This window comes from Equus caballus, chromosome 26 (genome assembly GCF_041296265.1).
Source record: "Equus caballus isolate H_3958 breed thoroughbred chromosome 26, TB-T2T, whole genome shotgun sequence".
NCBI lineage: Eukaryota > Metazoa > Chordata > Mammalia > Perissodactyla > Equidae > Equus > Equus caballus.
The window spans coordinates 6,743,520-6,768,589 of NC_091709.1; positions in this window are offsets into that span (position 1 = coordinate 6,743,520).

The window sequence follows — 25,070 nt, forward strand, 5'->3', positions numbered from 1 at the left end:
TCCTGGACAGACTGGAACCACCTGCCGGACACCCCTGAACCAAGAGCCGAGTACGCCGGAACCACCGGCTCGACTCGCAGGACCCCCCTAACGGACACGCCAAAATCACCTGCGGGCTGCGCCAGAACCACTTGTCGGACACTGGAATCACCTGCTGGGCATGCCAGATCCGCCTCTCAGACATGCCAGAACAATGTGCCGGACACCTCAGAACCACCTCCTGGACAGACCAGAACCAGGTGTTGGACACGCCTGAACCACTTGGTGGACACTCCGGCACCACCTGCCGGACACGCCAAAACCACCTACAGGACAGACCAAAACCACCTGCCGAGCACGCCGAAGCCACCTGCTTGACTCGCCGGAACCACCTGCCAGACACGCCAAAATAACCTGCCGGCTGTGCCAGAACTGTGTGACAGATACTCCGGAACCACCTCCTTGAGAGATCGGAAGCACCTGCTGGACCAGCCAGATCCACCTGCTGAGCAAGCCGGAACTACATGCTCTTGCCGGAACCACCTCCCGGACACGCCAAAATCACCTGCCGGCTATGCCAAACTACTTGGCAGACACGCCAGAACCACCTGCCGAGCACGGCGGAGCCACCTGATCGAATCGCCAGAACCACCTGCCGGACACCCCAAAATCAACAGCCCGCTATGCCCGAACCAAGTGGCTGACAGTCCGGAATCACCTGCCGGGCATGCCAGAACCACCTCTCAGACGTACTACAATGACGTGCCGGAGATCCTGGAAGCAACTCCAAGACACAGCGGAAGCACCTGACGGACACACCGGAACCAGCTGCTCAACTCGCCGGAACCACCTGACAGACATGCCGGAACCACCTGCCGAGCACGCCAGAGCCACCTGCTGGACTCACCAGAACCACCTGCCTGACAGGCCAAAATCAACAGCTGGCTATGCGAGAACCACCTTTCGGACAATCCGCAATCACCTGCCAGGCATGCAGGAACCACCTCTCAGATGTAACAGAACCACGTGCCGGACATGCTGGAACCACGTCCTGGACAGACTGGAACCACCTGCCGGACATGCCTGGACCACCTGCCAAGCACGCCGGAACCACCTGCTAGAGTCGCTGGACCCACGTGCCGGACACGCCAAAATGAACTGCCGGCTACACCAGAACCACTTACCTGACACTCCAGAATCACCTGCCCGGCATGCCAGAACCACCTCTCAGACGTGCCAGAAGCACGTGCCTGACATGCCGGAATGAGCTATCGGACAGAACGGAACCACCTGCCGGGAACACCTGAAAACCTGCCGAGCACGACGGAACCACCTGCCGGACACACCAAAATCACCTGCGGGCTACGCCAGAACCACTTGGAGGACTCTCCGGGATGACCTGCCGGGCATGCTGGAACCACCTCACAGACGTGCCAGAACCACATGGCGGACATTCTGGAAACACCTGTCGGTCAGGCCGGAACCACCTCTCAGACGTGCCAGAACCACGTGCCTGAGATGCCGGAACCACACCCCGAACAGACCGAAACCACCTGCCAGACCCTCCTGAACCACCTGCCGAGCATGCTGGAACCACCTGCTCGACTCGCCGGAACCACCTACCTAACACGCCAAAATCACCTGCTGGGTATACCTGAACCACTTGGTGGACACTCCGGAATCATCTACCGGACATGCCAGAACCAGCTCTCAGACACACCAGAACCACGTGCCGGACACGCCAGAAGCACCTGCTGAGCATGCCTGAGCCACCTGCTCGACTCACAAGAAACAGCTGCCGGACACGCCCAAATCACCTGCCGGGTACGCCAGAACCACTTGGCGGACACTCCAGAATCACCTGTCGGGAATGTCGGAACCACCTCTCAGACTTGCCAGAAGCATGTTCCAGACACGCCGGTACCACATACGGGTATGCCGGAACCACCTGATCCACACCCCAGAACCACCTGCTGGCCACGCCAAAATCACCTGCCGGCTACGCCAGAACCACTCGGCAGACACTCCGGAATCACCTGCCGGGCATGCCGGAAGCACCTCTCAGAGGTGCGACAACCACATGCCGGAGACTCCAGAATCACCAGCCGGGAATGCCGGAACCATCTCTCAGACGTGCCACAAGCACTTGCCAGAGAGACCGGAAGCACCTGACGAGCTCACTGGAACAACCTACTGGACATGCCGGAACCACCTGCCTGACAGGCCAAAATCATATGCCGGCTACGCCAAAACCACTTGGTGGACACTCCAGAATCACCTTGCGGGCATGCCGGAACCACGTCATGGACAGACTGCAAACACCTGCCGGAGACACCAGAAACACCTGCAGGGTACGCCAGAACCACTTGGAGGACGCTCCGGGATCACCTGCCAGGCATGCCGGAGCCAGCTCTCAGACGTGCCAGAACCATGTGCCGGACATGCCTGAACCACCTGCCGAGTATGCCGGAATCACCTGATCCACTCCCCAAAACCACCTGCCAGCTACGACAGAACCACTCGGCAGACACTCCGGAACCACCTATGGGACAGACCGGAACCACCTGCCGGACATGCTGGGACCACCTGCATGTCTCGCGAGAACCACCTTCCAGACATGCCAAAATCACCAGCCCGCTAGGCCACAACCACTTGTCGGACACTCCGGAATCACCTGTCGGGCATGCTGGAACCACCTCTCAGAGGTGCAACAACCACATGCCAGAGATGGCAGAAGCACCTGCCGAAAATGCCGGAAGTTCCTGATCCACTCCACAAAACCACCGGCCGGAAATGCCAAAATCACCTGCCAGCTACGCCAGAACCACTTGGTGGACACTCCAGAATCACCTGCCGGGCATGCCAGCAAAAGCTCTCAGAAGTGCCAGAAGCACGTGCCGGACAGGCCGGAACCATCTCCCGGACAGACCGGAAACACAGGAAACCCTCGCCGGAACCACCTGCTTGACTCACCGGTCCCACCTGCCGGAGATGCCAAAATCACCTGCCCGCTACGCCACAACCAGTTGGTGAACACTTCGGAATCACCTGCCGGGCTTGCTGGCACCACCTGCTGGTCACGCCAACATCACCAGCCATCTACGCCAGAACCACTTGGCAGACCCTCAGGAAACACCTGTCGGGCCTGCCGGAAACACCTCTCAGACGTGCCAGAACCATGTGCCTGAGATGCCAGAACCACACCCCGAACAGACTGAAACCACCTGCCAGACCCGCCTGATCCACCAGCCAAGCACGCCGGAACCACCTGGTCAACTGACCGGAACCACCTACTTGACACGCCAAAATCACCTGCCGGGTATGCCAGAACCACTTCCTGGATACTCCAGAATCATCTGCCGGACATGCCAGATGCAGGTCTCAGACACACCAGAACCACGTGCCGGAGACGCCGGAAGCACCTGCTGAGAATGCCTGAGCCACCTGCTCGACTCGCAAGAAGACCTGCCGGACAGGCCACAATCACCTGCCGGGTACACCAGAAGCACTTGGCGGACACTCCAGAATCACCTGTCGGGCATGCTGGAACCACCTCTCAGACTTGCCAGAACCATGTTCCGGACACGCCGGTACCACCTGCCGAGTAGGCCGGAACCACCTGATCCACTCCCCAGAACCACCTGCTGGACATGCCAAAATCACCTGCAGGCTACGCCAGAACCACTCGGCAGACACTCTGGAATCACCTGCCGGGCATGCTGGAACCACCTCTCAGAGGTGCGACAACCACATGCCGGAGACTCCGGAATCACCTGCCGGGCATGCCGGAACCATCTCTCACACGTGCCACAACCACGTGCCGGAGAGACCAGAAGCACCTGCCGAGTTCGCCGGAACCACCTGCTGGACATGCCAAAATCAACAGCTGGCTATACGCGATCCACCTGGCGTACAGACGGAATCACCTGCTGGGCATGCAGAAACCACCTCTCAGACATAACAGAACCACGTGCGGGACATGGGGGAACCACGTCCTGGACAGACTGGAACCACCTGCCGGACATGCCTGAACCACCTGCCGAGAACGCCGGAACCACATGCTCGACTAGCAGGACCCACGTGCCGGACACGCCAAAATGAACTGTCGGCTACACCAGAACCACTTAGCCGATACTCTGGAATCACCTGCCGGAAATGCCGGAACCAGCTCTCAGACACACCGGAACCACGTGCCGGACAGGCCGGAAGCACCTGCTGAGCATGCCGGCCCCACCTGCTTGACTCACAAGAAACACCTGCCGGACACGCCAAAATCACCTGCTGGGTACGCCAGAACCACCTCGCGGACACTCCGGAATCACCTGCCGCGCCTGCCGGAACCACCTCTCAGACGTGCCGGAAGCACGTGCCGGACACGCCGGAAACACCTACCGGACAAACCAGAATCACCTTTCGGGAATGTCGGAACCACCTGTCAGATGTGCCAGAAACACATGCCGGAGACGCCGGAATCACCTGCCGAGCACGTCGGAACCACCTGTTCAACTCGCCTCAACCACCTGCTGGACACGCCAAAATCACCTGCCCCCTACACCAGAAGCACTTGGGGGATATGCCGGAATCATGTGAAGGGCATGCCGGCACAACCTCTCAGACGTGCCAGAACCTCATGCCAGACACAGGAGAACCACCTGCCGGACAGAATGCAACCACCTGCCGGACATGCCGGAACCACCGGCTCGACCCGCCGGAACGACCGCCAGACATGCAAAATCACCTGCCGGCGACGCCAGAACCACGTGGCGAACACTCCAGAATCAACTGCCGGGCATGGCGGAACCACCTCTCAGACATGCCAGAAACACGTGCCAATGACACTGGAAGCACCTGCCGAGCACGCCGGAGGCACCTTCTCGATTCGCAGGACCCACGTGCCAGACCCGCCAAAACTAACTGCCGGCTACACCAGAACCACTTACCCGACACTCCGGAATCACCTGTCTGGCATGCCAGACCCACCTCTCACACGTGCTAGAACCACCTGCCGGACATGCCAGAACCACCTGCCGAGCACGCCGCAACCACCTGCTCGACTCGCCGGAACCACCTACCTGACACGCCAAAATCACCTGTTGGGTATGCCAGAACCACTTGGTGGACACTCCGGAATCATCTGCCGGACATGTCAGAACCAGCTCTCAGACACACCAGAACCAAATGCCGGAGACGCCGGAAGCACCTGCTGAGCATGCCTGAGCCACCTGCTCGAATCGCAAGAAACACCTGCCGGACACACCAAAATCACCTGCCGGGTACGCCAGAAGCACTTGGCGGACACTCTGGAATCACCTGTCGGGCATGCCGGAACCACCTCTCAGACTTGCCAGAACCATATTCCGGAAACGCCGGTACCACCTGCCGAGTATGCCGGAACCACCTGATCCACTCCGCAGAACCACCTACTGGACACGCCAAAATCACCTGCCGGCTACGCCAGAACCACTCATCAGACACTCCGGAATCACCTGCCGTGCATGCCAGAACCACCTCTCAGAGGTGCCAGAACCACATGCCGGAGACTCCGGAATCACATGCCGGGCATGCCGGAACCACCTCTCACACATGCCAGAACCACGTGCCAATGACACCGGAGGCACCTGCCGAGCAAGCTGGAACCACCTACTCGACTCCCCAGAACCACCTGCCAGACACGCAAAAATCACCAGCTGGCTACGCGACAACCAGTTGGTGAACACTTCGGAATCGCCTGCCTGGCTTGCTGGAACCACCTGCCGGTCATGCCAAAATCACCTGCCAACTATGCCAGAACCACCTGGCGGACACTCCAGAATCACCTGCCGGGCATGCCGGAACCACCTCTAAGACGTGCTGGAAGCATGTGCCAGACATGCCGGAACCACGTACAGGACAGACCGGAACCACCTGACGGACCCGCCTGAACCACCTACTCAGCACGCCGGAACAATGTGCTCGACTCGCTGGAGCCACCTGCTGGACACGCCAAAATCACCAGCCAGCTATGCAAGAGCCACTTGCCATACACTCCGGAATCACCAGCCCGGCATGCCGGAACCACCTCTCAGACGTGCCACAACCACGTGCTGGAGAGACCGTAAGCACCTGCTGAGCTCGCCGGATCCACCTGAACAGATCGCCAGAAACACCTGCCAGACACTTCAAAATCACCTGCCGGACACGCCAAAATCACCTGCCATACACGCCAGAATCACCTGCCGGCTACGCCAGAACCACTTGCCAGAGAGTCCGGAATCACCTGTCGGGCATGCCGGAACCACATCTCAGACGTGCCAGAACCACATGCTGGACATGCCGGAACCACATCCAGGACAGACCAGAACCACCTGCCGGACGCACGTGAACCACATACCGTGCACGCTGGAACGACCTGCTCGAGTCGCCGGAACCACATGCTGGACATGGCAAAATCACCTGTTGGCTACGCCAGAACCACTTGCCTGACACTCCGGAATCACCTGGCAGGCATTTTGGAACCACCTCTCAGACTTCCCAGAACCATGTGACAGAGACACCGGATGCACCTGCCGAGCACGCCGGATCCTCCTGCTCAACTCGCTGGAACCAACTGGCGGAGACGCCAAAATCACCTGCCGGCCAGGCCAGAACCACTTGGTGGACAACCCGGAATCACCTGCTGGACCTGCCAGAACCACCTCTCAGATGTGCCGGACATGGCAAAATCACCTGCCGGCTATGCCAGAACCACTTGGCGGACACTCCAGAATCACCTCCCGGGCATGCCAGCACAATCTCTCAGAAGTGCCAGAAGCACGTGCCAGACAGGCCGGAACCATCTCCCGGACAGACCGGAACCACAGGAAACCCTCGCCGGAACCACCTGCTTGACTCACCAGTCCCACCTGCCGGACACGCCAAAATCACCTGCCCACTACACCAGAACCACTTGAGGGACAAGCCGGAATCACGTGAAGGGCATGCTGGCACAACCTCTCAGACGTTCCAGAATCATGTGCCAGAGAGACAGGAAGCACTTGCCGAGTATACCGGAAGCACCTGATCCACTCCCCAGAACCACCTGCCGGACACCCCTGAATCAAGAGACGAGCACGCCGGAACCACCGGCTCGACTCGCAGGACCCCCCTACCAGACACGCCAAAATCACCTGCGGGCTGCATCAGAACCACTTGTCGGACACTCTGTAATCACCTGCCGGGCATGCCGGAACCACCTCTCAGACGTGCCAGAACTGCCGGACACGTCAGAACCACCTCCTGAACAGACTGGAACCAGGTGCTGGACACGCCTGAACCACTTGGTTCACACTCCGGAATCACCTGCCAGACATACCAAAACCACCTCCAGGACAGACCAAAAACACCTGCCGATCACGCCGAAGCCACCTGCTAGACTAGCCGGAACCACCTGCCAGACACGCCAACGTAATCTGCCGGCTGTGCCAGAACTGCTTGGCAGATACTCCGGAACCACCTCCTTTAGAGCTCGGAACCACCTGCTGGAACTGCCAGAACCACCCGCCGAGCAAACCAGAACTACCTGCTCTTGCCGGAACCACCTCCTGGACATGCCAAAATCACCCGCTGGCTATGCCAAACTACTTGGCGGACACGCCAGAACCATCTGTCAAGCATGGCAGAGCCACCTGATCGAATCGGCAGAACCATCTGCCGGACACCCCAAAATCAACTGCCCGCTATGCCAGAACCAAGTGGCAGACAGTCCGGAATCACCTGCTGGGCATGCCAGAACCAACTCTCAGACGTACCAGAACCACATGCTGGAGACGCCGGAAGCAACTCCAAGACAGAGCGGAAGCACCTGACGGACATGCCGGAAGCACCTGCTCGACTTGCCGGAACCACCTGCCGGACATGGCAAAAACACCAGCCAGCTACGCCAGAACCACTTGGCGGACACTCCTGAATCACCTGCCAGGCATGCTGGAGCCACCTTTCAGACGTACCAGAACCACGTGCTGGACACGCTGGAACCACGTCCTTGACCGACTGGAACCACCGTCCGGACATGCCTAAACCACGTGCCGAGCACGCCGGAGACACCTCCTCGACTTGCTGGAACCACCTGCCGGACATGCCAAAATCAGCTGCCGGCTACGCCAGAACCACTTGCTGGACACTCCGTAATCATCTGCCGGACATGCCGGAGCCAGCTCTCAGACACACCAGAACCACTTGCCGGAGACGCCGGAAGCACCTGCCGAGCATTCCGGAGCCACCTGCTCGACTCGCCAGAAAAACCTGTCGGACACGCAAAAATCACCAGCCGGTTACACCAGAACCACTTGGCGGACACTCCGGAATCACCTGCCGGGCATGCCAGAACCACCTCTAAGACGTGCCAGAAGCATGTGCCATACACACCGGAACCACCTACCGGACAGAATGGAACCACCTGCCAGGCACGCCGGAACCACCTGCCGAACACGCCGCAGCCACCTGCTGGACACGCCACAACTACCTGGCGGACAGGCCAATATCAACCGCCAGCTATGCCAGAACCACCTGGGGGATAATCCGGAATAACCTGCCAGCCATGCCGGAACCACCTCTCCGATGTACCAGAACCACGTGCCGGACAAGCTGGAGCCACTTACTGGACAGTCTGGAACCACCTGCCGGCCACGTCTGAACCACCTGCCGAGCACCCCAAAACCACCTGCTACACTCGCAGGACCCACCTGCCGGACATGCCAAAATCACCTGCCGGCTATGCCAAACTACTTGGCAGACACTCCGGAATCACCTGCTGGGCATGTCGTAACCGCCTCCAGACGTTCCAGAACCACGTGTCGGACACCCCGGAACCACCTGCTGAGTATGCCCCAGCCACCTGCTCGAATCACCAGAACCACTTGCTGGGCCTGCCAAAATCAACTGCCCACTATGCCAGAACCAAGTGGCAGAAAGTCCAGAATCACCTGCAGGGCATGCCAGAACCACCTCTCAGACGTACCAGAACCACATGCCAGAGACCCCGGAAGCAACTCCCAGACAGAGCGGAAGCACCTGACGGACATGCCTGAACCACCTACTGGACTCGCCGGAACCAGCTGCCGGACACAGCAGAATCACCTGCCAGCTACACCAGAACCACTTGGCATACACTCCAGAATCACCAGCCGGGCAGGCCGGAACCAGCTCTCAGACATACCAGAACCACGTGCTGACGACGCCAGAAGCACCTGCCGAGCATGCCGGAGCCACGGTTTCGACTCACCAGAAAGACCTGCTGGACACGCAAAAATCACCTGCTGGCTACCCCACAACCACTTGCCGGACACTCCGGAATCACCTGCCGGGCATGATAGAACCACATCTCAGACGTGCTGGAACCACGTGCCGGACACGCCGGAACCACCTCCCGGACAGACCGGAACCACCTGCTGGACCAGCCTGAACCACCTGCCCAGCACGCCGGAACGATCTGCTGGACATGCCAAAATCATCTGCCGGCTAAGCCAGAACCCCTTGGCGGACACTCCGGAATCACCTGTCGGGCATGCCGGAACCACCTCTCAGATGTGCCAGAACCACGTGCTGGACATGCCGGAACCACCTCCAGGACAGACCAGAACCACTTGCCGGACCCACGTGAACCAAATACCGAGCACGCTAGAACCACCTGCTCGAGTCGCCGGAACCACATGCCTGACACGGCAAAATCACCTGCTGGCTACTCCAGAACCACTTGGCGGACACTCTGGAATCACCTGCCAGGCATTTTGGAACCACCTCTCAGACGTGCCAGAACCATGTGCCAGAGACACCAGATGCACCTACCGAGCACGCCGGATCCTCCTGCTCGACACGGAGGAACCACCTGGCGGAGACGCCAAAATCACCTGCCGGCCAGGCCAGAACCACTTGGTGGACAATCTGGAATCACCTGCCGGACATGCCAGAACCACCTGTTAGACGTGCCGGAAACACGTGCCGGACATGCCGGAACCACCTCCCAGACAGACTGGAACCACCTTCCGCACCTGCCTGAACCACATGCCAAGCATGCCGGAACCACCAGCCAGACATGCCAAAATCACCTGCGGTCTAGGCCAGAACCACTTGGAGGACTCTCCGGGATCACCTGCTGGGCATGCGGGAACCACCTCGCAGACGTACCAGAACCACGTGCGGCACATGCCGGAACCCACTACCGGACAGACCGGAACCACCTGCTGGACACGCCGGAATCACCTGATGAGAACGCCGGAACCACCTGAACAGCTCGCCAGAAACACCTGCCGGACACGTCAAAATCACCTGCCGGACAAGCCAAAATCACCTACCGGCTATGCCAGAACCACTCGCCGGACACTCCAGAATCAACTGTTGGGCATGCCGGAACCACCTCTCAGACATGCCAGGACCACATGCTGGACATGCCGGAAGCACCTCCAGGACAGACCAGAACCACCTGCCGGACCCACGTGAACCACATACCATGCACGCTGGAACCACCTGCTCGACTCGCTGGAGCCACCTGCTGGACACGCCAAAATCTCCTGCCGGACACACCAAAAACACCTGTGGGCTATGCCAGAACCACTTGGAGGACTCTCCGGGATCACCTGCCAGGCATGCCGGAACCACCTCTCAGACGTGCCACAACCACGTGCCGGAGAGACCCGAAACACCTGCCGAGCTCGCTGGAACCACCTGCTGGACAACCCGGAACCAGCTGCCTGACATGCCAAAATCACGTGCCGGATACACCAAAACCAATTGGTGGACACTCCAGAATCACCTTCTGGGCATTCCGGAACCACGTCATGGACAGCCTGCAAACACCTGCCGGACCTGCCTGAACCACATGCCGAGCACGCTGGCACCACCTGCTCGACTCACCAGAACCACCTGTCGGACACACCAAAAGCACCTGCGGGCTACGCCACAAACACTTGGAGGACTCTCCGGAATCACCTGCAGGGCATGCCGGAACCACCTCTCAGACGTGCCAGAACCATGTGCCAGAAACGCCGGAACGACAAGCCGAGTATGCCGGAACCACCTGATCCACTCCCCAGATCCACCTGCTGGACACGCCAAAATCACCTGCCGGCTATGCCAGAAACACTCGGCAGACACTCTGGAATCACCCGTAGGGCATGCCGGAACCACCTGTCAGACGTGCCAGAACCACGTGCCGGACAGGCCGGAAACACCTACAGGACACAAGGGAACCACCAGCCGGACATGCCAGAACCACCTGCCGAGCATGCAGGAACCACCTGTTCGACTCGCAGGACCCACCTGCCGCACACGCAAAAATCACCTGCTGGCTATGCCAGAACCACTTGCCGGACTTTCTGGAATCACCTACCGGGAAGGCTGGACCCACCTCTAAAATGTGCCAAAATCAAGTGCTGGAGAAGCCAGAAGCACCTGCCGAGCTAGCCGGAATCACCTGCTCGAATCCTCGGAACCACCTGTGGGACACGCCAAAATCACCTGCCGACTACGCCAGAACGACTTGTTGGGAAATCCGGAATCACCTGCTGGACATGCCAGAACCACCTGTCAGACGTGCCGGCACCACGTGCCGGACACGCCAGAATCACCTACGGGACACAATGGAACCACCTGCCGGACACGCTGGAACCACCTGCCGAGTATGGCGGAACCACCTGATCCACTCCCCTGACCACATGCTGGACACGCCAAAATCACCAGCTGGCTATGCCAGAAACACTCGGCAGACACTCCGGAATCACCTGCTGGGCATTTCGGAACCACCTCTCAGACATACCAGAACCACATGTCGGACTGACTGGAATCACCTGCCGGACACACCAGAATCACCTGTTGAGAACGCTGGAACCACCTGAACAGTACGCCAGAAACACCTGCCAGACACGTCAAAATCACCTGCCGGACACGCCAAAATCACCTGCCCGACACGCCAAAAGCACCTGCCAGCTACACCAGAACAACTTGGAGGACTCTCCAGGATCACCTGCCGGGCATGCTGGTACCACCTCTCAGATGTGCCCAAACCACATGTCGCACACTCCGGAATCACCTGCCGGGCATGCCGGAACCACCTCTCAGACGTGCCACAAACACGTGCCGGAGAGACCGGAACCACCTGCCGAGCTCGCCGGAACCACCTGCTGGACACGCCGAAACCACCTGCCTGACACGCCAAAATCACCTGCCAGCTACGCCAGAACCACTTGGTGGACACTCCAGAATCACCTTCCGGGCATGCCGGAACCATGTCATGGACAGACTGCAAACACCTACCGGACCTGCCTGAACCACCTGCCGAGCACGCCGGAAACACCTGCTCAACTCGCCACAACCACCTACCGGACACAACAAAAACACCTGCGGGCTATGCCAGAACCACTTGGCAGACTCTCCTGGAACACATGCCAGGAATGCCGGAGCCACCTCTCAGACGTGCCAGAACCATGTGCCGGACACGCCGGAACCACCAGTCGAGTATGCCGGAATCACCTGATCCACTCCCCAGAACCACGTGCTGGACACGCCAAAATCACCTGGCGGCTACGCCAGAACCACTCGGCAGACACCCCGGGATCACCTGCTGTCATGCCAGAACAACGTGTCAGATGTGCCAGAACCACGTGCCAGACACGCCAGAACCACCTACCGGACACAACGGAACCACATGCCGGAACTGCCTGAACCACCTGCCGAGCATGCCGGAACCACCTGCCGGACACGCCAAAATCACCTGCGGGCTACGCCAGAACCAAAGGAGGACTCTCCGGGATCAACTGCGAGGCATGCCAGAACCACCCGTCAGACGTGCCGGAACCACGTGCCGGACACGCTGGAACCACCTCCCGGACTGACCGGAACCACCGACCGCCCCTGCCTGAACCACCTGCCGAGCATGCTGCAAACACCTGCCGGACATGCCAAAATCACCTGTGGGCTAGGCCAGAACCACTTGGAGGACTCTCCGGGATCACCTACGGGGCATGCCGGTACCACCTCTCAGATGTGCCAGAACCACGTGGCGGACAGTCCAGAATCACCTACTGGGCATGTGGGAACCACCTTGCAGACGTACCAGAACCATGTGTCGCACATGCCGGAACCCACTACTGGACAGACAGGAACCAGCTGCCAGACATGCCGGAATCACCTGCTGAGAACGCCGGAACCACCTGAACAGCTTGCCAGAAACACCTGCTGGACACATCAAAATCACCTGCCGGACACGCCAAAATCACCTGCCGGACACAACAAATCACCTGCCGGCTACGGCAGAACCACTTGCCGGACACTCCAGAATCAAATGACGGGCATGCCGGAACCACCTCTCAGACGTGCCAGAACTGCGTGCTGGACATGCCGGAACCACCTCCGGTACACCCAGAACCACTTGCCGGACCCACCTGAACCACCTGCCGAGCACGCTGGAACCACCTGCTCGAGTCGCCGGAACTACCTGCGGGACACAGCAAAATCACCTGTGGGACACGCCAAAATCACCTGCCCGACACGCCAAAATCACCTGTTGGCTACTCCAGAACCACTTGCCTGACACTCCAGAATCACCTGTCAGGCATGCCAGAACCACATCTCAGACGTGCCAAAACGATGTGCCAGAGACACCGGATGCACCTGCCGAGCACGCCAGAACCTCCTGCTCGACTCGCCGGAACCACATGTCAGAGATGCCAAAATCACATGCCGGCTAGGCCAGAACCACGTGGAGGACGCTCTGGAATCACCCGCCGGGCATGCCGGAACCACCTCTCAGACGTGCCGGAAGCAGGTGCCGGACACGCCGGAACCACCTACTGGACAGACTGGAACAACCTGCTGGACCCACCTGAACCACCTGCTGAGCACCCTGGAACAACCTGCTCGACTCGCCGGAGCCACCTGCCGGACACGCCAAAATCACCAGCCGGCTATGCCAGAACCACTTGCCAGACACTCCGGAATCACCTGCCAGGCATGCCGGATCCACTTCTCAGACGTGCCAGAGCCACATGTCGGACACTCCGGAATCACCTTCCGGGCATGCCGGAACCACGTCATGGACAGACTGCAAACACCTGCCGGACCTGCCTGAACCACCTGCCGAGCATGCCGGAACCACCTGCCAGACATGACAAAAACACCTGCGGGCTACGCCAGAACCACTTGGAGGACTCTCTGGGATCACCTGCAGGTCATGCCGGAACCACCTCTCAGACGTGCCACAACCACATGCCGGAGAGACCAGAAGCACATCCGGGAGAACCAGAACAACCTGCCGGACCCACCTGAACCACCTGCCAAGCACGCTGGAACCACCTGCTTGAGTCACCGGAACCACCTGCCAACACGGCAAAATCACCTGCGGGACACTCCAAAATCACCTGCCGGCTATGCCAGAACCACTTGCTGACACTCCGGAATCACCTGTCGGGCATGCCGAAACCAACTCTCAGACGTGCCAGAACCACGTGCCAGAGACACCGGATGCACATGCCAAGCACGCCGGAACCTCCTGCTCAACTCGCCGGAACCACCTTCCAGAGACGCCAATATCACCTGCCAGCTAGGCCAGAACCACGTGGCGGACTCTATGGAATCACCTGCCGGGTATGCAGGAACCAGCTCTCAGACGTGCCAGAACCATGTGCAGGACACGCAGGAACCACGTCCTGGACAGACTGGAACCACCTGCCGGACATGCCTGAACCACCTGCCGAGCACGCCACAGCCACCTGCTCGACTCACCGGAACCACCTGCCGGACAGGCCAATATCAACTGCTGGCTATGCCAGAACCACCTGGGGGACAGTCCGGAATCACCTGCCAGCCATGGCGGAACCACCTCTCAGACGTACCAGAACCACGTGCCGGACAAGCTGGAAACACTTACTGAACAGACTGGAACCACCTGCCGCCCACGCCTGAACCACATGCCGAACACGACTGAACCACCTGCCGGACACGCCAAAATCACCTGCGGGCTATGTCAGAACCACTTGGAGGACTCTCCTGGATGACCTGCCGGGCATGCGGCAACCACCTATCAGACGTGCCAGAACCACGTCGCAGACAGTCCGGAACCACCTCCCGGACAGACCGGAACCAACTGCCGGACCTGCCTGAACCAACTGTTGAGCACGCCAGAACCACATGCTCGACTCGCTGCAACCACATGCCGGAAAGGGCAAAATCACCTGCCGGCGATGCCAGAACCACTTGGCGAACACTCCAGAATCAACTGCCGGGCATGCCGGAACCATCTCTCAGACATGCCAGAACCACGTGCCAATGACACCAGCAGCACCTGCCGAGCACGCCGGAACCACCTGCTCGACTCGCCAGAACCACCAGCCGGACACGCCAAAATCACCTGCCCGCTACACCAGAACCACTTGGCGGACACGCCAGAATCACGTGAAGGGCATGCCAGCACAACCTCTCAGACGTGCCAGAACCTCATGCCGGACACCCAAGAACCACCTGCCGGAAAGACCGGAACCACCTACCGGACACGCCGGAACCACCGGGACGACCTGCCGGATCCACCGTCGGAAATGCAAAATCACCTGCTGTCTACGCCGGAACTACTTGGCAAACAATCCGGAATCACCTGCTGGGCATGCCGGAACCACCTCTCAGACATGCCAGAACCACGGGCCATTGACACCGGAAGCACCTGCCAAGCACGCCGGAACCACCTGCTCGACTCGCCGGAACCACCTACCTGACCAGCCAAAATCACCTGCAGGGTATGCCAGAACCACTTGGTGGACACTCTGGAATCATCTGCCAGACATGCCGGAACCAGCTCTCAGACACACCAGAACCACGTGCTGGAGAAGCCGGAAGCACCTGCCGAGCACGCTGGAACCACCTGCTCGACTCGCCAGAACCACCTGTCGGACACGCAAAAATCACCTGCTAGCCACGCCACAACCAGTTGGTGAACACTTCGGAATCACCTGCCGGGTGGCTGGAACCACCTGCCGGTCATGTCAAAATCACCTGCCAACTATGCCAGAACCGCTTGGCGGACACTGCGGAAACACCTGTCGTGCCAGCCGGAACCACATATCAGATGTGCCTGAACCATGTGCATGAGATGCCTGAACCACACACCAAACAGATGGAAACCACCTGCCAGACCCGCCTGAACCACCTGCCGAGCACGCCGGAACCACCTGCTCGACTCGCAAGAAACACCTGCTGGACACGCCAAAATCAGCTGCCGGGTAGGCAAGAACCACCTGGTGGACACTTCGGAATCACCTGTCGTGCATGTCGGAACCACCTCTCAGACGTGCCGGAAGCACGTGCCGGACACGCCGGAAACACATACCGGACAGTCCGGAACCACCTGCCAGACATGCCAGAACCACCTGCCGAGCACGCCGGAGCCACCTGCTCGACTCGCCGGAACCAACTGCTGGTCATGCCAAAATCACCTTCCAACTACGCCAGAACCATTTGGCGGACACTGCAGAAACACCTTTCGGTCCGGCCGGAACCACCTCTCAGACGAGCCAGAACCATGTGCATGAGATGCCAGAACCACACCCCGAACAGATGGAAACCACGTGCCAGACCCGCCTGAACCACCTGCCGAGCCCGCCGGAACCACCTCCTCGACTCGCTGGAACCACCTACCTGACACGCCAAAATCACCTGCCGCGTATCCCAGAACCACTTGGCGGACACTCCGGAATCATTTGCTGGAAATGCTGGAACAAGCTCTCAGACACACCAGAACCACGTGCTGGAGACGCCGGAAGCACCTGCCGAGCATGCCGTAGCCACCTGCTCAACTCGCCAGAAACACCTGCTGGAGACGCCAAAACCACCTGCCGGGTACGCCAGAACCACATGGCGGACACTCCGGAATCACCTGCCGCGCATGCCGGAACCACCTCTCAGACGTGCCAGAAGCACGTGACGGACACCCCAGAACCACCTGCCGGACAGACCGGAACCACCTGCCGGACACACCAGAACCACCTGCCGAGCGCACTGGAACCACTTGCTCGACTTCCAGAACCACCTGCCGGACACACCAAAATCACCTGCTGGCTACGCCAGAACCACTTGGAGGACTCTCCGGGATCACCTGTCGGGCATGCTGGAACCACCTCTCAGACGTGCCAGAACCATGTGCCGCACTCGCCAGAACCACCACCTGGACAGACTGGAACCCCCTGCCGGACCCACCTGAACCACATGCCGAGCACGCCGGAACCACCTGCTCAACTCACCGGGACCACCTGTATGACACACCAAAATTACCAGCCGGCTATGCCAGAACCACTTGGAGGACTCTCCGGGACCACCTCCAGGCATGCCAGAACCACCTCTCAGACGTGCCAGAACCATGTGCTGAACACGCAGGAACCACCTGCCGAGTATGCCGGAACCACATGATCCACTCCCCAGAACCACCTGCCGGACATGCCCAAATCACATGCCGGCTACCCCAGAACCACTTGGCGGACACTCCGAAATCACCTGCCGGTCATGCCGGAGACCTCTCTGAGGTGACAGAACCACGTTCCGGACATGCCGGAACCACCTCCAGGACAGACCGGAATCACCCGCCAGACCCTCCTGAACCACCTGCCGAGCACATCTGAACCACCTGCTCGACTACCCGGAACCACCTGCAGGACACGCCAAAATCAACAGCAGGCTACGCCAGAACCACATGCCGGAGACTCCGGAGGCACCTGCCGAGCATTCTGGAACCACCTGATACACTCCGCAGAACTACCTGCCGGACACGCCAAAATCACCTATGGCTATGCCATAACCACTTGCCGGACACTCCGTAATCACCTGCCGGACATGCCGGAACCACCTCTCAAACGTGCCAGAACTACTTGCTGGAGACACCGGAAGCACCTGCCAATGTCTCCGGAACCACCTGCTCGACTCACCGGAACCACCAGCCGGACACGCCAAAATCACCTGATGGCTACGCCACAACCACTTGCTGGACAATCGGGAATCACCTGCAGGGCATGCCGGAACGACCTCTCAAACGTGCCAGAACCACATGCCAGAGACGCCAGAAGCACCTGCTGAGCACCCCGGAACCACCTGCTAGACTCACCAGAACCACCTGCCGGTCTCGGGAAAATCACCTGCCGGCTACACCAGAGCCACTTGCCGGACACTCCAGAATCACCTGCGGGGCATGCCAGCACAACCTCTCAGACGTGCCTGAAGCACCCTCCAGACACGCCGGATCCACCTCCCGGAAAGTCTGGAACCACCTGCCTGACTCGCCAGAATCACCTGTTTGAGTCGCCAACCCACCTGCCGGACATGCCAAAATTACCTGCCGGGTATGCCAGAACCACTTGGCAGACAGGGCGGAATCATGTGCCTGGCATGCTGGCAAAACCTCTCAGACGTGCCAGAACCACGTACCGGACATGCCGGGACCACCTCCTGGACAGACCGGAACCACCTGCCGGACACGCCGGAACCACCTGCTCGACTTGCTGGAACCACCACCTGACACCCAAAATCACCTGCCGGCTATGCCAGGACCACGTGGTGGACTGTCCGGAATCACCTGCCGGGCATGCTGGAACCACGTCCTGGACAGACTGGAAACACCTGCTGGACACGCCTGAACCACCTGCTGGGCATGCCGGAACCACCTCTCAGAGGTGCCAGAACCATGTGCCGGACTCGCCAGAACCACCTGCCGAGCATGCCAGAACCACCTGGTCAACTCGCAGGACCCAACTAACAGACAGGCCAAAATCACCTACCGGCTGTGTGAGAACCACTTGTCGGACACTCTTGTATCACCTGACGGGCATGCCAGAACCAAGTCTCAGACATGCCAGAACCACGTTCTGGAGATGCCGGAAGCACCTGCTGAGCTCGCCGGAACCACCTGCCGGACATGGCAAAATCACCTTCTGGCTACACCAGAAACACTTGGAGGACTCTCCGGGATCACCTGTCAGGCATGCCAGAAACACCTCTCAAACGTGGCAGAACCACATGCTGGAGACGCCGGAAGCACCTGCCGAGCTCGCCGGAACCACCTGCTTGACTCGCCGGAACCAGCTGCTGGACACACCAAAATCACCCGTCGGGTAAGCCAGAACCACTTGGTGGACAATCCGGAATCACCTGCCGGGTATGTCAGAACAACCTCTCAGACGTGCCAGGTAGATGTGCTAGAGACGTCAGAAGCATCTGCAGAGCATGACAGAACCACCTGCTTGACTCATCAGAACCACCTGCCGGACACGCCAAAACCACCTGCTGGCTATGCCAGAACCACTTGTTGGACTCTCCAGGATCACCTGCCAGGCAGACCGGAAACACCTCTCAGACGTGACAGAACCATGCGCCAGACACGCCAGAAACACCTACCGAGTATACCGGAACCACGTGGCGGACAGTCCGGAATCACCTGCCGGGCATGCCGGAACCACCTCTCAGACGTACCAGAACCACGTGCAGGACACACAGGAACCACGTCCTGGACAGACTGGAACCACCTGCCGGACATGCCTGAACCACCTGCCGAGCACACCACAGCCACCTGCTCGACTCGCCGGAACCACCTGCCGGACAGGCCAATGTCAACTGCTGGCTATGCCAGAACCACCTGGGGGACAGTCCGGAATCACCTGCCAGCCATGGCGGAACCACCTCTCAGACATACCAGAACCACGTGCCGGACAAGCTGGAAACACGTACTGGACAGACTGGAACCACCTGCCGCCCACGCCTGAACCACCTGCCGAGCACGACTGAACCACCTGCCGGACACGCCAAAATCACCTGCGGGCTATGCCAGAACCACTTGGAGGACTCTGCGGGCTGACCAGCCGGGCATGCTGCAACCACCTATCAGACGTGCCAGAACCACGTGGTGGACAGTCCAGAACCACCTCCCGGACAGACCGGAACCACCTGCCGGACCTGCCTGAACCAACTGTCGAGCACGCCGGAACCACATGCTCGACTCGCTGCAACCACATGCCAGACATGGCAAAATCACCTGCCGGCTACGCCAGAACCACTTGGCGGACACTCTGGAATCACCTGCCGGGCATGCCAGCACAACCTCTCAGAAGTGCCAGAAGCACGTGCCGGACAGGCCGGAACCATCTCCCGGACAGACCGGAAACACAGGAAACACTCGCTGGAACCACCTGCTTGACTCACCGGTCCCACCTGCCGGACATGCCAAAATCACCTGCCCGCTACACCAGAACCACATGGGGGACAAGCCGCGATCACGTGAAGGGCATGCTGGCACAACCTCTCAGACGTGCCAGAACCTCGTGCCGGACACCCCAGAAACACCTGCCAGACAGACCATAACCACCTGCCCCACACACCGGAACCACCGGCTCGACCCGCCGGAACCACCGCCAGGCATGCAAAATCACCTGCCGGCTACGCCAGAACCACTTGGCGAGCACTCCAGAATCACCTGCCGGGCATGCAGGAACCACCTCTCAGACGTTCCAGAACCAAGTGCCGGACACGCCGGAACCACCTCCCGGACAGACCGGAACCACCTGCCGCACACGCCTGAACCACCTGCCGAGCACCCAGGAACCACCTGCACAACTCGCAGGACCCACTTATCGGACATGCCAAAATCACATGCCGGCTGCGCCAGAACCACTTGCCGGACACTCCGGAATCACCTGCCGGGCATGCTGGAACCGCCTCTCAAACATGCCAGAACCACATGCCAGAGACACTGGAAGCACCTGCCGAGCTCGCCGGAACCACCTGCTCGACATGCCGGAACCACCTGCCAGACACACCAAAATCACCTGCTGGCTACGCCAGAACCACTTAGTGGACAATCCGGAATCACGTGCCGGGCATGCCAGAACCACCTCTCAGACATGCCAGAACCATGAGTCAGAGACGCCGGAAGCACCTGCCGAGAATGCCGGAAGTAACTGATGCACTCCACAGAAGCAGCTGCCAGAAACCCCAAAATCACCTGCCGGTTATGCCAGAACCACTTAGTGGGGAATGTGGAATCACGTGCCGGGCATGCTAGAACCACCTCTCAGACGTTCCAGAAGCACGTGCTGCACACGGCGGAACCACCTCCCGGACAGACTGGAACCACATACCGGACACGCCGGAACCACATGCACAACTCGCCGGCACCACCGCTGCACACGCTAAATCACCTGATGGCTACGCCAGAACCACTTGCCGGACACACCGGAATCACCTACCCACCATGCCAGAACCACCTGTCAGACATGCCAGAACCACGTGCCAAAGACACCAGGAGCACAAGCCGAGCACTGCAGAACCACCTGCTCGACTCGGTGGAAGCACCTGCTGGACACGCCCGAATCACATGCCAGCTACGCCAGTACCACTTGGCAGACTCTCTGGAATCACCTGCCGGGCATGCCAGAAACACCTCTCAGACTAGCTTGAACCACGTGCCGGACACACCAGAACCTCCTCCTGGACAGACCAGAACCACCTGCCGGACCCGCCTGAACCACATGCTGAGCATGCTGGAACCACTAGCTCCAGTCACAGGACCCACCAGCCGCACATGTCAAAATCACCTGCCGGCTGTGCCAGAACCAGTTGCCAGACACTCCGGAATCACCTGCCATGCATGCCGGAACCAGCTCTCAAACCTGCCAGAACCACGTGCCGGAGACGCCAGAAGCACCTGCAGAGCTCTTCGGAAACACCTTCTCGACATGCCGGAACCACCTGCCGGACACACCAAAATCACCTGCCGGATTACGCCAGAACCACTTGGTGGACAATCCGGAATCACATGCCTGGCATGTCAGAACCACCTCTCAGACGTGCTAGAACCACGTGGGGGACAGGCCGGAAGCACCTACCGGGCATGCCTGAACCATCTCTGAGACGTACCAGAACCACGTGCCGGACACGCCGGAACCACGTCCTGGACAGACTGGAACCACCTGCCGGAGACGCCTCAACCACCTGCCAAGCACGCCGGAACCAACTGCTCGACTAGCAGCACCCACTTATCGGACATGCCAAAATCACATGCCGGCTGCACCAGAACCACTTGCCGGAAACTCCAGAATCACCTGCCAGGCATGCCGGAACCACCTCTCAGACGTGCCGAACCAAGTGCCGGACACGCTGGAACCACGTCCCGGACTGAGCGGAACCATATGCCAGACCAGCCTGAACCACCTGCAGAGCACGCCGTGACCTCCTACCTGACACGCCAAAATTATCTGCCGGCTACGCCAGAATAACTTTGAGGAGTCTCCTGGATCACCTGCCGGGCATGCCGGAACCACCTCTGAGACTTACCAGAACCACCTGCCAGACACGCCGGAACTACGTCCTGGACAGACTGGAACCACTTGCCGGACATGCCTGAACCACCTGCCGAGCATGCAGGAACCACCTGCTCAACTCGCAGGACCCGCTTAACGGACATGCCAAAATCACATGCCAGCTGCGCCAGAACCACTTGCCAGACACTCCGGAATCACCTGACGGGCATGCCAGAACCAACACTAAGACCTGAGAGAACCATGAGTCGGAGACGCCGGAAGCACCTGCCGACAATCCTGGAAGTACCTGATGCACTCCACAGAACCACCTGCCGGACGTGCCAAAATCACCTGCCGGCTACGCCACAACCACTTGGCGGACACTCCAGAATCACCTGTCGAGCATGCCGGAACCACCTCTCAGACATGCCAGAACCACGTGCCGGACACGCCGGAACCACCTACCGGACAGATTGGAACCACCTGCCGGACGCGACTGAACCACGTGCCGAACATGCCGAAACCACCTGCTTGACTCGCAGGACCCACCTGCCTTACACGCCAAAATACCTGTCGGGTATTCCAGAACCAGTGGACAATCTGGAATCACGTGCCGGGCATGCCAGAACCACCTCTCACACGTGCCAGAACCACATGGTGGAGACGCCGGAAGCACCTGCCTAGCTCACCCAAACATCATGCTCGACTCTCTGGAGCCACCTGCTGGACATGCCAAAATCACCTGCTGGCTATGCCACAACTGCTTGGCAGACACTCCAGAATCACCTGCCGGGCATGCCGGAACCACCTCTCAAACGTGTCTGAACCACGTGCTGGAGACGCCGGAAGCACCTGCCAAACTCGCCGGAACCACCTGCTCGACATGCCGGAACCACCTGCCAGACATGCCAAGATCACCTGACGGCTAGCCAGAACCACTTGCCGGACACTCCAGAATCACCTGTCGGGCATGCCGGAACCACATCTCAGACATGCCAGAACCACGTGCCAGAGACACCTGATGCACCTGCTGAGCACGCCGGAACCTCCTGCTCGACTTGCCGGAACCACCTGCTGGAGACGCCAAAATCGCCTGCCAGCTATGCCAGAACCACTCGGCAGACACTCCGTAATCACGTGCCGAGCATGCCAGAACCACCTCTCAAACGTGCCAGAACCACATGGTGGACAGTCCGGAATCACCTGCTGGGCATGCGGGAACCACCTCTCAGACGTACCAGAACCACGTGCGGTACACGCTGGAACCCACTACCGGACATACCGGAACCACCTGCCAGACACGCCGGAACCACCTGAACAGCTCGCCAGAAACACCTGCCGGACACGTCAAAATCACTTGCCGAACAGGCAAAAATCACCTGCTGGAAATGCCAAAATCACCTGCCGGCTATGCCAGAACCAGTTGCCGGAAACTCAGGAATCACCTGTTGGGCATGCCGGAACAGCCTCTCAGACGTGCCAGAACCATGTGACAGAGACACCGGATGCGCCTGTGGAGCATGCCGGAACCTCCTGCTTGACTCGCCGGAACCACCTGCTGGAGACGCCAAAATCACCTGCCGCCTAGGCCAGAACTATGTGGCGGACTCTATGGAATCACCTGCTGGGCATGCCGGAACCACCTCTCAGACATGCCAGAAGCACGTGCCGGACATGCCGGAACCATCTACTGGACAGACGGGAACCACCTGCCGGACCCGCCGGAACCACCTGCTCGACTCGTAGGACCAACTGCCAGGCACGCCAAAATCACCTTCCGACTACGCCAGAACCACATGCCGGACACTCCGGAATCACCTGCTGGGCATGCCGCAACCACATCTAAGACATGCCAGAACCATGTGCCAGACATGCAGGAACCACCTCCCAGAGAGTCCGGAACCACCTGCCGAGCACTCCGGAACCACCTGCTCGACTCGCGGGAACCACGTCCCGGACACTCCAAAATCACCAGCCGGCTACGCCAGAACCACGTGGCGGACATTCTGGAATCACCTGCCAGGCATGCCGGAACCACTTCTCAGAAGTGCCAGAAGCACGTGCCAGACAGGCCAGAACAATCTCCCGGACAGACCGGAACCACCTGCCAGACTCGCTGGAACCACCTGCCAGTCACGCCAAAATCACCAGCTGGCTACGCCAGAACCACTTGGCGGTCAAGCCGGAATAACGTTCTGGGCATGCTGGCACAACCTATCAGACGTGCCAGCTGCACGTGCCGGACACGCCGAAACCACTTCCTGGACAGACCAGAACCACCAACTGGACTCACCGCAACCACCTGCTTGACTCGCTGGACCCACCTGCTGGACACGCCAAAATCACCTGCCGGCTACGCAAGAACCACTTGGCGAACAAGAAGGAATAACATTCTGGGCATGCCGGCACAACCTGTCAGATGTGCCAGAAGCACGTGCCAGACATGCCATAACCAACTCCAGGAGAGACCAGAACCACCTGCCGGACACGCAGGAACCACCTGATCAACTCGCTGGAACAACCTGCCAGACACACCAAGATCACCCGCCCGAACGCCAGAACCACTTGGCAGCCATTCCGGAATCACTTTCCTGGCATGCTGGAACCACCTCTCAGACGTGCCTGGACCACGTGCCGGACACGCCAGAGTCACCTCCCGGACAGAGTGGACCCACTTGCTGGACCCGCCTGAACCACCTACCGAGCACACCGGAAACACCTGCTTGACATGCAGGACCCCCCTCGGGACACGCCAAAATCAACTGTCGGCTGCGCCAGAACCACTTGTCTGACACTCCAGAATCACCTGCTGGGCATGCC